General features: G+C 38.4%; 2 protein-coding genes and 1 long non-coding RNA gene across 4 annotated transcripts in view; all 3 read right to left on the bottom strand.

Annotated features, from left to right (window-relative positions):
* The window catches only part of LOC139579781 (scavenger receptor cysteine-rich type 1 protein M130-like), a 524366-nt gene that overhangs the window by 283023 nt on the left and 223897 nt on the right, over positions 1-17446 (bottom strand). The gene's annotated exons all lie outside the window — the stretch shown is intronic.
* LOC139577731 (cysteine-rich protein 1-like) overlaps positions 1-17446 on the bottom strand; it is a 137034-nt gene that overhangs the window by 83567 nt on the left and 36021 nt on the right. The window lies entirely within an intron of this gene.
* Positions 11276-16966, bottom strand: LOC139577749 (uncharacterized). The gene is made up of 2 exons (XR_011675382.1): positions 16417-16966; positions 11276-12781 (listed from the first exon to the last, which is right to left on the bottom strand). It is a non-coding gene; the product is annotated as an uncharacterized lncRNA (long non-coding RNA).

Raw genomic sequence — 17446 nt, 5'->3', positions numbered from 1 at the left:
AACAGGTTCAAAAGTTCATTCCAACTTCACAGCACACACACATGACACATAATATAATCAATTATCCTGAAGGCTCACTATAATTTATTACCACTTTAGCAGACAACTCAAGATAATGGAAGACCTAAAAAGTTACCCACAGCCTTATCTAAACATCTCAGGGCTAAGTTGGGTCAGTTCAACCATAGTTTAACGACCCTTTCTGCTTATTTTATAACCCACAACACAAATCTCTTTTCACCAGGCGAGCAGAGTTCAATTAGTTATAGTTTTATCTAAAGCTAGAATTTGTTTTAACTATTTATTAACAAAATTCCTAACACTCTCCTCTTGTTCCAGATGTCCTGCTTAAGCCTGATATCAACATATGTTGTCTCAGTGACTGTAGGCCCACTACTCATGTTGCCCTGTGAGGGAGGGTGGCTAGCACTGTTACATGCTGATGTTATTGTCATATCTATAGGAAACTAGTTGAAGAGGTTTTTCTTCTTCTCTTTTATTGTTACAGATCTCCTGGTCCAGCCTGATATCTCCCTGACTGACTCAATGGGAGGGGTCTTCAGGGGCCACCAGGGGCCCGAGATGTTCAGGGGCTACAGCTTCACCATCACCTGCTCCACTCAGCCACAGTACCCAGGAGGCTCCTTCCTCCTCACGTTCACCGGCTCCAACAGAACCCAGACCCAGCCAGCTGTCAATCACTCTGCTGCCTTCCTCTTCCCTGCTGCAGATGACTCCCACCAAGGGAACTACAGCTGTGTTTATGAGAATTATGTTTTCTCACATAACTTCTCCTCTGAGAGTGAGCTCCTCTCCCTCACCGTCACAGGTAACTGAACATGAACCAGACTTATAACTTTGTCATTGACAGATTTCCCACAGATCTATGTGATGATGATCAGTCCCCTCATCAAAGGTGTTTCTGTTTGCAGCCTCTCCTCTGCCAGCCTTCATCATCAGACACGTTGTAGTGCTGCTGCTCCTACTGACAGCCATCACCACCTCCTACCTGTACTACAAGGTAAAGACATTTACTCAGACGTTACAAGTCATTTAAACTAGAGGGAGAGGGTGAGGGGAGAGGGTGAGGGGGAGAGGGAGGGAGAGAGAATGGAGATACTAGAGAGTAAATGTCTGACTGTTGGTGCTGTGTCTCCCTAGCCCACCAGGAGGCAGAAGAGAGTGAACAGAGTGAGCAGCATGGATCTTGATGTCAATGCCATGGAGATGGTCGCTCTGAGCTCCAGAGCTGAAGCTGGATCGGGAGAGGAGAGAGCAGCTCAGGGGACGGAGTAGGAGTAGAATGAAGCTGACCCTACATGCTGATCTTAGGTCAGTTTTGTGTTTTAAATGGATGGTCAGCAGTGGACTGGTGTTTAAAATGTGGTGACAAACCTGAAGTGGTTCTAATTTTAATAACAAGTTCAGAATTAGTTTATCTTTCTAGAACCTTGGAAGAAATCTAAAAGGAGTGACTGCAACCACCATTATTCCTTTTAGTTTGGTTTTTACCACCAGGGTAACATGGGGTTCTGGGTAACATGGGGTTTTGGGTAACATGGGGTTTTGGGTAACATGAGTGAGCGAGTAGCTCAATTACGTCTGTTTTGCGTTCCAGAATGTATTGCTTTTTGATTTCTGCTTTTGTCTTCATGTCTTTATCTTATTTAGTGTCTCTTAGATTCTTTATCTTATTTAGTGTTCTCTTAGATTCTTTATCTTATTTAGTGTCTCTTAGATTCTTTATCTTATTTAGTGTCTCTTAGATTCTTTATCTTATTTAGTGTCTCTTAGATTCTTTATCTTATTTAGTGTCTCTTAGATTCTTTATCTAATTTAGTGTCTCTTAGATTCTTTATCTTATTTAGTGTCTCTTAGAATCTTTATCTTATTTAGTGTCTCTTAGATCCTTTATCTTATTTAGTGTCTCTTAGATTCTTTATCTTATTTAGTGTCTCTTAGATTCTTTATCTTATTTAGTGTCTCTTAGAATCTTTATCTTATTTAGTGTCTCTTAGAATCTTTATCTTATTTAGTGTCTCTTAGATTCTTTATCTTATTTAGTGTCTCTTAGATTCTTTATCTTATTTAGTGTCTCTTAGATTCTTTATCTTATTTAGTGTCTCTTAGATTCTTTATCTTGAAGTGTCTCCATTATTAGTTCATGTATTATTATAATCATCTGTTCATTCTTTGTATTTTGAAACATTTTTTAATAAAGGGGTTTGTTGTTGTTGTTTACCTCTCATGATGTTATTGATTATAAATGTTATGATATTGATTATGATGTAGATTATTGTTATGATGTTGTTAGTAGTATATAGATAATGATGTTATTGATTATAAATGTTATGATATTGATTATGATGTAGATTATTGTTATGATGTTGTTAGTAGTATATAGATAATGATGTTATTGATTATAAATGTTATGATATTGATTATGATGTAGATTATTGTTATGATGTTTCTCTCTAAACTGCCATGTAATCAACTGAATGCTTTTAATAAAATTACAGGCTGTCAGTCTTGTGTGATTCCCCTCTTGGACAGACTACAACATACAGTATGAATTAACTGAGATCAGTCTGTGTGATTCCCCTCTTGGACAGACTACAACATACAGTATGAATTAACTGAGATCAGTCTGTGTGATTCCCCTCTTGGACAGACTACAACATACAGTATGAATTAACTGGTCATACATTTGGCAGGAGGTTAGGAAGTGCATCTCAGTTTCCACCTCATTTTGTGGGCTGTGTGCACATAGCCTGTCTTCTCTTGAGAGCCAGGTACCCACCTGTATATAGTCCTGCTATTGTTATTTTACTGCTGCTCTTTAATTACTTGTTACTTTCATTTCTTATTCTTATCCATATTTTTTTACTGCATTGTTGGTTAGGGGCTCATAACTAATCCAATTTGATTTGAGGTCTGCCAACGGCGGCCTTTCTCAATAGCAAGGCTATGCTCACTGTGTCTGTACATAGTCAAAGCTTTCCTTAAGTTTGGGTCAGTGACAGTGGTCAGGTATTCTGCCACTGTGTACTCTCTGTTTAGGGCCAAATAGCATTCTAGTTTGCTCTTTTATTTGTTAATTCTTTCCAATGTGTCAAGTAATTATATTTTTGTTAACTCATGATTTGGTTGGGTCTAATATGTTTGCTGTCCTGGGGCTCTGTGGGGTCTGTTTGTGTTTGTGAACAGAGCACCAGGTCCAGCTTGCTTAGGGGACTCTTCTGTCTGTCTGTCTGTCTGTCTCTCTCTCACACACAGATGAGGGGCTAATAATAACACCTGCTAATTCAAACAAACAGAAAGAGAGAAGAGAAATCCATTTTGTTATTTATCCTCCACATAGACTATGATGTATTGTTGTCCTGGTGTGTAGTTATTTATCCTCCATAGACTATGATGTATTGTTGTCCTGGTGTGTAGTTATTTATCCTCCACATAGACTATGATGTATTGTTGTCCTGGTGTGTAGTTATTTATCCTCCACATAGACTATGATGTATTGTTGTCCTGGTGTGTAGTTATTTATCCTCCATAGACTGATGTATTGTTGTCCTGGTGTGTAGTTATTTATCCTCCACATAGACTATGATGTATTGTTGTCCTGGTGTGTAGTTATTTATCCTCCACATAGACTATGATGTATTGTTGTCCTGGTGTGTAGTTATTTATCCTCCACATAGACTATGATGTATTGTTGTCATGGTGTGTAGTTATTTATCCTCCATAGACTATGATGTATTGTTGTCCTGGTGTGTAAATATTTATCCTCCATAGACTATGAAGTATTGTTGTCCTGGTGTGTAGTTATTTATCCTCCACATAGACTATGATGTATTGTTGTCCTGGTGTGTAGTTATTTATCCTCCATAGACTATGAAGTATTGTTGTCCTGGTGTGTAGTTATTTATCCTCCACATAGACTATGATGTATTGTTGTCCTGGTGTGTAGTTATTTATCCTCCACATAGACTATGAAGTATTGTTGTCCTGGTGTGTAGTTATTTATCCTCCACATAGACTATGAAGTATTGTTGTCCTGGTGTGTAGTTATTGATCCTCCACATAGACTATGATGTATTGTTGTCCTGGTGTGTAGTTATTTATCCTCCACATAGACTATGATGTATTGTTGTCCTGGTGTGTAGTTATTTATCCTCCACATAGACTATGATGTATTGTTGTCCTGGTGTGTAGTTATTTATCCTCCATAGACTATGATGTATTGTTGTCCTGGTGTGTAGTTATTTATCCTCCACATAGTCTATGATGTATTGTTGTCCTGGTGTGTAGTTATTTATCCTCCACATAGACTATGATGTATTGTTGTCCTGGTGTGTAGTTATTTATCCTCCACATAGACTATGATGTATTGTTGTCCTGGTGTGTAGTTATTTATCCTCCACATAGACTATGATGTATTGTTGTCCTGGTGTGTAGTTATTTATCCTCCACATAGACTATGATGTATTGTTGTCCTGGTGTGTAGTTATTTATCCTCCATAGACTATGATGTATTGTTGTCCTGGTGTGTAGTTATTTATCCTCCACATAGACTATGATGTATTGTTGTCCTGGTGTGTAGTTATTTATCCTCCACATAGACTATGATGTATTGTTGTCCTGGTGTGTAGTTATTTATCCTCCATTGACTATGATGTATTGTTGTCCTGGTGTGTAGTTATTTATCCTCCACATAGACTATGATGTATTGTTGTCCTGGTGTGTAGTTATTTATCCTCCACATAGACTATGATGTATTGCTGTCCTGGTGTGTAGTTATTTATCCTCCATAGACTATGATGTATTGTTGTCCTGGTGTGTAGTTATTTATCCTCCACATAGACTATGATGTATTGTTGTCCTAGTGTGTAGTTATTTATCCTCCACATAGACTATGATGTGTTGTTGTCCTGGTGTGTAGTTATTTATCCTCCACATAGACTATGATGTATTGTTGTCCTGGTGTGTAGTTATTTATCCTCCATAGACTATGATGTATTGTTGTCCTGGTGTGTAGTTATTTATCCTCCACATAGACTATGATGTATTGTTGTCCTGGTGTGTAGTTATTTATCCTCCACATAGACTATGATGTATTGTTGTCCTGGTGTGTAGTTATTTATCCTCCACATAGACTATGATGTATTGTTGTGTGTGTGTGTGTAGTTATTTATCCTCCACATAGACTATGATGTATTGTTGTCCTGGTGTGTAGTTATTTATCCTCCACAGACTATGATGTATTGTTGTCCTGGTGTGTAGTTATTTATCCTCCACATAGACTATGATGTATTGTTGTCCTGGTGTGTAGTTATTTATCCTCCATAGACTATGATGTATTGTTGTCCTGGTGTGTAGTTATTTATCCTCCACATAGACTATGATGTATTGTTGTCCTGGTGTGTAGTTATTTATCCTCCATAGACTATGATGTATTGTTATCCTGGTGTGTAGTTATTTATCCTCCATAGACTATGATGTATTGTTGTCCTGGTGTGTAGTTATTTATCCTCCACAGACTATGATGTATTGTTATCCTGGTGTGTAGTTATTTATCCTCCATAGACTATGATGTATTGTTATCCTGGTGTGTAGTTATTTATCCTCCATAGACTATGATGTATTGTTGTCCTGGTGGGTAGTTATTTATCCTCCACATAGACTATGATGTATTGTTGTCCTGGTGTGTAGTTATTTATCCTCCACATAGACTATGATGTATTGTTGTCCTGGTGTGTGGTGATTGATGGTGATAGGTGGGTGTGCTGTGAGTGTAAATGCAGAGCCAACTACTCCATGTCTGATCAGGGTCCAGCAGTCACCCACCAACCCTGGAGAGATACAGTCACCCACCAACCCTGGAGAGATAGTCACCCACCAACCCTGGAGAGATACAGTCACCCACCAACCCTGGAGAGATACAGTCACCCACCAACCCTGGAGAGATACAGTCACCCACCAACCCTGGAGAGATACAGTCACCCACCAACCCTGGAGAGATACAGTCACCCACCAACCCTGGAAAGGTCTGCATACCTGGGCTGGGGAAACGTCTGCATACCTGGGCTGGGGAAACGTCTGCATACCTGGACTGGGGAAACGACTGCATACCTGGGCTGTGCCCCAATAATCTCTCTTTCCTCCCAAAGTGTGCACTTGTTCACTTCTCTTCATGGACAGGATTTGACAAGAATTGATTAGTTTGGAAACTCGTGCTATAACCTACGCCTTCACCAATCCAATGCTTTTACACTTTATGGGGAGTAGTGAACGAGTGAACACTTTAGGAAGCAGTAAATACTTTTGGGATGCACCCCTGGCCCAGTTCTGAGGATCAGGCCTTTGAGAATATCAATTATTTTAGTATTTATAATTTATTAATTTATAATTAATATTTTCTATTATTTTATTTTAGTACTGTAGTTCAGTACAACTGTTTTTCACAGCATTGCAACCACTTTAGAAACAAATAAATGGATAATTTGACATATTTTAAATTTGTATTATTTATACCAGAATTTCTTTTGAAAGTTTCCAAACTAAATACTGGTATGTTGAAAGCTGTTGTGTAGGTCAGTGGTATAGTGGTGCCTGGAGAAGTGGGTACACAGTACTCTAATTTAGTAAAACATTTTCCAAAAGGCCCAGAGAAGGAAAGGGACCCTGTGTGAAAAGCATGAGAAACAGTGATATACACTCTGAATGACCAAAAATGATGAATCCCATATTGGTCTTTCACAGTCAGGCCAACCCAAGCTGTACTGTTCAGTAGGATAATAGTAGACCGACCCAAGCTGTACTGTTCAGTAGGATAATAGTAGACCAACCCAAGCTGTACTGTTCAGTAGGATAATAGTAGACCAACCCAAGCTGTACTGTTCAGTAGGATAATAGTAGACCAACCCAAGCTGTACTGTTCAGTAGGATAATAGTAGACCAACCCAAGCTGTACTGTTCAGTAGGATAATAGTAGACCAACCCAAGCTGTACTGTTCAGTAGGATAATAGTAGACCAACCCAAGCTGTACTGTTCAGTAGGATAATAGTAGACCAAACCAAGCTGTACTGTTCAGTAGGATAATAGTAGACCAACCCAAGCTGTACTGTTCAGTAGGATAATAGTAGACCAACCCAAGCTGTACTGTTCAGTAGGATAATAGTAAACCAACCCAAGCTGTACTGTTCAGTAGGATAATAGTAGGATAATGGTAGACCAACCTAACCTGTACTGTTTAGTAGGATAATAGCAGACCAACTCAAGCTGTACTGTTCAGTAGGATAATAGTAGACCAACCCAAGCTGTACTGTTCAGTAGGATAATAGTAGATTTCCCAAGCTGTACTGTTCAGTAGGATAATAGTAGGATAATGGTAGGCCAATCTAACCTGTACTGTTCAGTAGGATAATAGTAGACCAACCCAAGCTGTACTGTTCAGTAGGATAATAGTAGACCAACCCAAGCTGTACTGTTCAGTAGGATAATAGTAGACCAACCCAAGCTGTACTGGTCAGTAGGATAATAGTAGACCAACCCAAGCTGTACTGGTCAGTAGGATAATAGTAGACCAACCCAAGCTGTACTGTTCAGTAGGATAATAGTAGACCAACCCAAGCTGTACTGTTCAGTAGGATAATAGTAGACCAACCCAAGCTGTACTGGTCAGTAGGATAATAGTAGACCAACCCAAGCTGTACTGTTCAGTAGGATAATAGTAGACCAACCCAAGCTGTACTGGTCAGTAGGATAATAGTAGACCAACCCAAGCTGTACTGTTCAGTAGGATAATAGTAGACCAACCCAAGCTGTACTGGCCAGTAGGATAATAGTAGGCCTTTTATTGAAACAGAGAAACTGAGTCAGAAATTCACAAATTCAGAATTTTTCTCATTTTTTCGGGTTTTTGTTCTCAAAGTCAGACTTTTTTTTAACAGAAAAACAATGCAATTGTTCTAAGTCCATAACAATACTTAAACCAATCAGGAGACCACTTTTGAGGTTTGGGGAAAATCTAAGAAATTTACATTTTTGACAGTAGTTCCCCTTTAATTCAAGTGTGCAGGCACCTAGCACTATTGTTGGATTAGCAGTGTTTCTTTCGTGCAGGAACCTAGCAATATTGTTGGATTAGCAGTGTTAATATAGTACAGAAATCTTATGTTTATTTGACTCTGATGATAAAGAAATAGAAAATATTCCTGTAAAGGACTGTGTTAAATATTTAGGAATTCATCTGTCAAAAAACCACAGTCAGACAACATATGAATTTCTCTCCTAAAATTAAGAAAACCAAAAATATATTTAATAATTGTCTACAAAGAGATCTTTCTATACTTGGGAGAGTACTTCTGTCCAAGGCAGAGGGACTGTCTGGTTTTGTGTACCCCTCATCTTTGTTTGTAAATCCTGCTACTTGTAAAGAGATCAATAACACCTTTCTTGACTTCATCTGGAAAAATAAGTCTCACAAACTGAAGAAGTCAGTCCTCTGTAATAAAAGAGCTGAAGAAGGTCTGGAAGTGTTGGACTTTGTGACATAAAAACACTTTCAAGATCAACTGGTTGACAAGATGTTTGATCAACACTGATTCAATATGGTATTTCATTCCAAATAATGTGTTTCATAAGTTGGGAGGTCTTCAATTTTGACTGAAATGTCATTATATTCCTGAAAGATTACCTGCTAAATTGGCTAGGTTTCACCAACAAGCTTTAAGGCCTGGAAAATATGTTTCCTACACAATTTTTCCCCACATAAAGCTCTTTTGTGGAATAATTCAGACATAACTGTAAGGAATAAGTCATTGTTCTACCCCAGCTGGCATGAGAGGAATAATGACTTTGTTCTTGATGTTTTCGACAACAGAGGTAATATTCTTACATATGGACAATTTATAACATTGAAAGAGTTTCCAATTCCTTTCAGTGTTTATTTCTGTGATCAAAGCCGTTCCCAGTGGTCTAACTACACTCATGAAAACTCATCTTAGCTTTGGTAATGATCACAAAGTTTATCCAGAACTCAGATTGGAAGGCGTGGGCTTACTTGAGAAATCTTGTTGTAATAAATATATAAGACAAATTCTTCATTCACAAAACCAACTTCCGAGAGGAAAATGTTTCTGGAACATGCTTATTATTCCTGACATTGTCTGGAAAAATGCATGGTTAAAAGGCTAGGGGGTGCTGTTGTCACTATTTATGGAAATCGTGTAATTTTTGAAACGGCTTCCTACAAAATTCTTGATCGTACAATATGCATATTATTATTATTATTGGATAGAAAACAGTCTATAGTTTCTATAGGAGTTGAAATTTTGTCTCTAAGTGGAACAGAAGTCATTCTACAGCAATTTCCCTGACATGGAGTCAGATTTCAGAAATGTTGGCCCCTGTTCTGGAGTCAGTTTTAAGGCCAATGTTATTCCTATGAGTATACGGACACTGCTTACGTCTTCCCCTGGATGCCTTTACGTGATGACGATTTGAATGGGGTCGATTGCGCAATCACAGGCACTATAAATAAAAAAACCCTGTAGCTAGGAACTCTTTTCTTGCTGCGTCATGCGCGTGGCGGCCACCGACCCGCACTTGTTCCAAGCATTAGTGTAGGGAGTAATATTACTCTGGTCATGTTTCTACTCGTTATAGGAGTTAAAAACATCATAAGGTAGTTAATTTAAAGCGTTTTATAGCAATTTATATCCGTTTAGTGCGATTTTGGGACATTTATTTCTGAGACGCTGTGAATCTCTGGGCACGCTTCCAGTTCATGCCGAACGCAGTTGGCATTTCCACATGGCAAGAGGACAGCTTTCCACCAAAAGACGATTAGACCCAAGAAAGGATCCTTTGCCCAAGATACTGATGGAAGAACAGCTCAAAGTAGGAACAATTTATTATGATAAATCGTGTTTCTGTCGAAAAATGTTAGTGGCTTAGGACGCCATCTTTTTTGACGTAGCTTCGCTTGGCGCAAACTGTATTGAAAAGTAAGGATAATTTAAAAAATGTAATTCCGCGATTGTATTAAGAATTAAATTGTCTATCAATCGCTGTCCACCCTATATTTTTTAGTCACGTTTATGAGTATTTATGTATACGAGTAGATCACTGTCTAATATGGCGCACCAACATTTTCTCACCAGCTGGGCTACTTTTCCCATTGTCTAACCATGATTTTGGTGGCTAAATATGCACATTTTCGAACAAACTGTATATGTATGTTGTAATGTGATGTTACAGGAGTGTCATCTGAAGAATTCTGAGAAGGTTAGTGAAAAAATTAATATCTTTTGGCGATGTTGACGTTATCGCGCTCTTTGGCTAGAATCAATGCTGGGGTAACGTTTGCATATGTGGTATGCTAATATAACGATTTATTGTGTTTTCGCTGTAAGACACTTAGAAAATCTGAAATATTGTCTGTATTCACAGGATCTGTGTCTTTCGATTAGTGTATGCTGGGTATTTTTACGAAATGTTTTATGATTAGTAATTAGGTAAGACACGTTGCTCTATCTATTTATTCTAGTCGATTTGTGACGGTGGGTGCAATTGTAAACTATGATATCTACCTGAAATATTCACATTTTTCTAACAAAACCTATCCTATACCATAAATATGTTATCAGACTGTCATCTGAGGAGGTTTTTTCTTGGTTAGTGGCTATCAATATCTTAGTTTAGCCGAATTGGTGATAGCTAGTGGTGTTGGTGGACAAAGAAAAAATGGTCTCTTTTGCTAAGGTGTTTACCTAATAGATTTACATATTGTGTCTTCCCTGTAAAACATTTTAAAAATCGGACATGTTGGCTGGATTCACACGATCTGTATCTTTCATTAGCTGTATTGGACTTGTTAATGTGTGAAAGTTAAATATTTTAAAAAAATATTTTTTTTGAATTTCGCGCCCTGGCTTTTCAGTGGGGGGGGGGGGTGCCGCTAGCGGCACCCCAGTCCTAGACAGGTTAAGGCCTTACAAATATTGTATAACAAACAAAGTTAAGGAAGTGCACTTTAAAATTTTACATAAAATACTGTATATCCATGTAATTCTATGATATCCAAATGTGTGGCTGTTGATGATATCTGTGTTTTCTGTGAAGAAAAGGTGAGAATCTGTCCCACTTGTTCTTTAATGTAAATTTGTGTCAGAATTTTGGGAAAACCTTGCAAAATACTTATTTACCATTATGAACACGACCCATGTTTTTGACATGAAAGATAAAATTGCAATGATAACAAGACCACTGAAATGATTGTGAATTTTTTTATTCTTGTTGCCAAATACTTTATACACAAACAAAAATTCCAAAATTCTACAACAAAATTCTACATTTTTCTGATTGAATGTAACTATTTTATTAAAACATTAATCCTAGTGAATAACAACAACAATAACATCTTCCTGAATCATTATAGATTTTTTCAGAGTGATTACAACTACACTAGAATAGTTCATTATTTATATTTTTTGTATGTTTTAGTATTTTCTCGTTAATACCTGTGTTCTGTTTTGTATGATGTAACAATGTAAATTGTAGATCTGCATTTTGAATAAAAAAATATATAAATCAAATCAAATATAAAAGGAGGCACTTCTGCTGCGTCTCTTTCTGCTGACTGGAGTGGGCAACGCAGTTGAGGAACCAAAAGTTTATTTTCATTTATTTCATAAAAGTGTAATATTATATTAAGTCGTTCAAAGAGAAGCATGTGTTGATTGATTCGTTTTTAATGAGTGATAATTTAAAACAAACTTTAGACCCACTACATATTTACATTGAACCATAGTTCTGACATGGATCATTTTGACCCCAGAGCCATATCTTTTATCAGAGCCAAAATGTGGTTTATTCCATTTTTCATGACTTTGTCAATCAACTTGTTCTTAATACATCTAAATCATGGTTTAGTGTTTCTGTATCAATATGGACTTTTATCAAATTCAAATCCTTTGTATTCCTACTACAATGTTAAAACATTCTACATTGTGACATCATTCAAATATTCTACATTGTGACATTTCATTGATATCATGAAACAACTACTTCATGTATGTATTTTCTGATGTTTGATCAGAGATCTTTTATCAGAGTATCTCTTGTGACATTGATCACAGCTATGAGATGTCTCTCCTGTGTGTGTTCTCTGGTGTATAGTCAGATGGCTAGATGTAACAAATCTCTTCCCACATTGATCACAGCTATAAGGTTTCACTCCTGTGTGTGCTCTCAGATGTACTATCAGCCAGCTTGAGTGATTAAACCTCTTCCCACATTGAGTACAGTTAAAAGGTTTCTCTACTGTGTGTATTTTCTGGTGTGATTTTAAATCTGTTGAACTAACAAAACTCTTTCCGCAGTCAGAGCAGTGGTAAGGTTTCTCTCCGGTGTGTGCTCTCAGATGTACTATCAGGCAGCTTGAGTGAGTAAAACTCTTCCCACATTGATCACAGCTATAAGGTTTCTCTCCAGTGTGAATTCTCATGTGTACTTTTAGTGATTCTGATCTTAAGTAACTCTTCCCATAATCAAAACAGTGGTGAGATTTCTCTCCTGTGTGTACTCGCTGGTGTATTTTAAGTTCTGATGAAGATTTACAACCTTTCCCACAGTCAGAGCAGAAATGAGATTTCTTCCCTGTGGGTCTCCTCTGGTGTTTCTTGAGGTGATATGATCTATAGAGACTCTTCTCTGCCTCGTTAGCATCATGATGTTGTTGAGGCTCCCCAGAGGATCCACGATAGTCACGTCTCTCTCCTGTGTGAACAACAAAGTCAGACAGATGGTTAAAGGCCCACAACAGCAGAAATCCACTGTGAAAGGTGATGCCAACAGCGTAGCCATGATGTTGTACAACAATTGACGTCTGTAATGAATGTTAAAATTACTTGACAATTGTCTTATTTAAGACAGTCAAGTGAGCAACAATAGTCATATTTAGTCTTGTTTTCACATTAGTAGTAACATCAATGATTTTAGGCTAGAAAAAAGTAAAAGTTGTTGAAATCCTAAGCAGTGTGCCAGATGACTTTTGGTCTCCAATATAGGCCCCTTTCTGTGTTTGCTAAAATTGTGACAAGGGCGATGCACATGCAATTTGGTTGCAGAAACACCTCCCTGATAATGCAGAAACCACTAGTTATGGATGTTGTATATCTGCCTGAAGCAAAAAAGGTGAGCAAAGATTAGAGTTTTTCCACAATGTATTCTGAATATGACAACACACTATCAGTGCAAGATCAGGAGTGCTACTCAAGGAAACTCACATTAAGCTCTGTGTCTATTCACTAATTCACCACCGTGGGGGAAAACTCAGGGGAGTTCTCATAGGCTGACAGCAGATATAGCCTCCATTTACAGGTTACTTATGAGTGCATTTCACACTACTTTGGATTATAATTGTAAGGTTCATTTGAATGTACTGATTAATATAATGTTTATGTTTTTGTCAAAAATGTACTACTTTGTATTTAAAAACGACTTTAACCAGTAAAATGTTCTTTGGCTATTATTCTAAAATGGATGACATTTTTTTTTAAATGATCTATCTTCAGACAATACCCCATAATGACATCACACCAAAATAGTACCCCATAACAGTGAATACAGTTTAGAAATGCTTGCTTACCAGGGAACTTTTGGCTAAACCAACTATATCATACTATGACCAATAAGCATACTACAAACTCAATGTACGACACAAATAGTACAGTTAGTATGAGTATTCCAACACAGCTCAGGTCTCCGGGCTGCCATTTTGTTTCTGTTTAAATCCTAGGTTGCCCCTTTAAAAAAGCCACACAACAAACAAACAATCTGCAGTTGAAACAATAACAAAGATGTCATTATTTTTTTACTCCAATGTTTAGAAACAAATGTCAGATTTCCCCTTTAACACCACACACATCAGTCCCACCACTGCCTCTGTTTTTAACACAGTAACGGTACCTACAGTTGAAGTCGAAAGTTTACATACACCTTAGCCAAATACATTTAATCTCATCACAATTCCTGACATTTAATCCTAGTAAAAATTCCTTGTCTTAGGTCAGTTAGGATCACCACTTTATTTTAAGAATGTGAAATGTGAAAATAATGGTAGAGAGAATGATTTATTTCAGCTTTTATGTCATCAAATTCCCAGTGCTGACTGGAGTGGTCAGAAGTTTACATTCACTCAATTAGTATTTGGTAGCATTGCCTTTAAATTGTTTAACTTGGGTCAAACGTTTCGGGTAGCCTTCCACAAGCTTCCCACAATAAGTTGGGTGCATTTTGGCCCATTCCTCCTGACAGAGCTGGTGTAACTGTGTCAGGTCTGTAGGCCTCCTTGCTCGCACACGCTTTTTCAGTTCTGCCCACACATGTTCTATACGATTGAGGTCAGGGCTTTGTGAGGGCCACTCCAATACCTTGACTTTGTTGTCCTTAAGCCATTTTGCCACAACTTTGGAAGTATGCTTGGGGTCATTGTCCATTTGGAAGACCCATTTGCGACCAAGCTTTAACTTCCTGACTGATGTCTTGAGATTTTACTTCAATATATCCACATAATTTCCCCACCTCATGATGCCATCTAATTTGTGAAGTGCACTAGTCTCTCCTGCAGCAAAACACCCCCACAACATGATGCTGCCACCGCCATGCTTCACATTTGGGATGGTGAGCTTTGGTTTGCAAGCCTCTCCCTTTTTCTTCCAAACATAACGATGGTCATTATGGCCAAACAGTTCTATATTTGTTTCATCAGACCAGAGGACTTTTCTCCAAAAAGTACGATTCACTGATGTGGCCATCAACCTCCTCCTTCACATCTGACTCCTCATGATCAACCTCCTCCTTCACATCTGACTCCTGATGATCAACCTCCTCCTTCACATCTGACTCCTGTGATCAATCCAGAGCGTCTTCGTTTTTGGGGGGAATCCCGATGGACGTCATCGAATAGGCCGTCATCACGACCACCACCCACAAGTTAATTGTCATTCGGGTTATCAATAGGAAGAGCATCAGCAATATGTCATGTCTGGTAACTTGTCTCGTTCAATGGATTTACATTGGCAGGTGCACAGGGAGAAACCCCATTAAAAAAAATCAGTCGATCTCAAACTGTGGAAAAACTTTTGGAAGTCTTTATCAAAGTCTGTGGCCTGTGATGTTGGGACAAATGATAGTCCCTTATTATACAAGCGACAAAATACACAAATTCTACAGCACAACGGCAGAGTCATGGAGACTTCTGACAGGTACCATTATTTTCTCATGCAATTACAGTAGGTTGTACCCAATTGGTTCTCTCTCTAGGTCATGCCAGTAGGTTACAGTAGGTTGTACCCAATTGGTTTTCTCTCTAGGTCGTGTCAGTAGGTTACAGTAGGTTGTACCCAATTGGTTTTCTCTCTAGGTCGTGTCAGTAGGTTACAGTAGGTTGTACCCAATTGGTTTTCTCTCTAGGTCGTGTCAGTAGGTTACAGTAGGTTGTACCCAATTGGTTTTCTCTCTAGGTCGTGTCAGTAGGTTACAGTAGGTTGTACCCAATTGGTTTTCTCTCTAGGTCGTGTCAGTAGGTTACAGTAGGTTGTACCCAATTGGTTTTCTCTCTAGGTCGTGTCAGTAGGTTACAGTAGGTTGTACCCAATTGGTTCTCTCTCTAGGTCATGTCAGTAGGTTACAGTAGGTTGTACCCAATTGGTTCTCTCTCTATGGAAACAATTATCAACCCAATGTGGAAAGTGTTGAATTTGGTCAACAACAAAATGAATGGCTTATTTGCTACGTGAGGTTTACTTGATCTAACAGAAGTGTCGTAATTCTTAAATTGTTATGTGGACACGTGACATACCGACAACTTTGATAAAAAACACTATAGGAGTTGTCTCCAGATCGCTATGCATATTCATGCTAGTAGCTTAGCATCTCTCTCCATTGAATACAGGCGGTTGACGACAACAACCCTCATAGATTATAAACAATAGATTACAATAATAATAGATCCACCAATCCAAAGAAAGGATAGGCGGGAGCTAGACAACCAACAGTGCCGCTTTGTGGACAACGACTCCGCTTGTTAGGGCAGAGACGTATTGTCAGTATATCCATAATCGTTGGTGTAGCCAACCCAACTCTCGCATGGCACTATTGGGGGCACTGTGTGTAGTAAATCATAACTACATTAAAATCATTACATGCCGTGGCCCCCAGATAGACCCTTCTCAAATATATATGTTAAGTCACTTTTTGGAAACGGAACGGAGAAAACAAGGGGTAGCTTGCTCTCTACGTCGTCTGATTCTAGACATATCAGTCATCATCCTAGGGCCCTCCCTTGATGACGTATTGACGAGCCAACTCCGAATATCCAAAGTGAAAACCCAATTTAAGGCGGTACTTACTGATGTAAATCAGATCTCCTATCTCCACCTCTTCATCTTTCAATGTGACAGAAATCTCCCCTTCCTTCTTCACGACAAAGACGACATCCTCTTTCTCATCCTCCTCTTTCACTGTGAACGCGTCTTCCTCTTCTTTCACTGTAACGTCTTCCTCTTTCACTGTAACAGCCTCACCCTCAATTTATTTTTTAACTGTGACATCCTCCTCTTCCTTCTCCTCTTTCACTACAATGTTCAGCCCCAGAGCTTCTTTCTCCGTCCAGCAGACCTCTTCTTTAGAAGGAGGGGAGAAGCTTACTGACCCCATGTTCGGGGATATTAGCTAGCTAGCTATCATTAGCGACTAAGCTACTGCTAATTTAACCAGCCAGCTACTATATCTGACTAATAAAAAATAACGTAACATTAAATTAAATAGGCTAACAAGTATATACGATAGAAGTGTGTCTAAAACACAGCAGCTAATATACACCGAAAGCGTAAAAACAGCTTGAATCTTTCGGCTACGTTGGCTAGCAAGCTACCGAGGTGGTTGACCTGTTGTTTTTGATGAACCGTCCACTACATTACACGTCACGATAGCGGCATCGCTGGCTCTGCTGACTGGAGTGGGAAATGCAGATAGCAACATCGCCGTCTGCTGACTGGAGTGGGAAATGCAGTTGAGGAAATGGATTTCATTAAATAATGCTATTATATTGAGACATACAAAGACAGGAATGTGTTGATTGATTAGTGCGAATACATTTTATTTTACTACAGCACATTTAAGGCAGTTTCATTAAGTCAAACTGAATCTAAATAAGTAGCCAGCTACTGTCAGTCTATACTGCTCCTACATGGTGTAACAATACAACATGTAGATGTATATAATGAACAGACTAGGTCTATACTGCTCCTACATGGTGTAACAATACATCATGTAGATGTATATAATGAACAGACTAGGTCTATACTGCTCCTACATGGTGTAACAATACATCATGTAGATGTATATAATGAACAGACTAGGTCTATACTGCTCCTACAT

The sequence above is a fragment of the Salvelinus alpinus genome, chromosome 6 (genome assembly GCF_045679555.1).
Source record: "Salvelinus alpinus chromosome 6, SLU_Salpinus.1, whole genome shotgun sequence".
NCBI lineage: Eukaryota > Metazoa > Chordata > Actinopteri > Salmoniformes > Salmonidae > Salvelinus > Salvelinus alpinus.
This window is presented reverse-complemented; position numbering and strand designations above follow the sequence as displayed.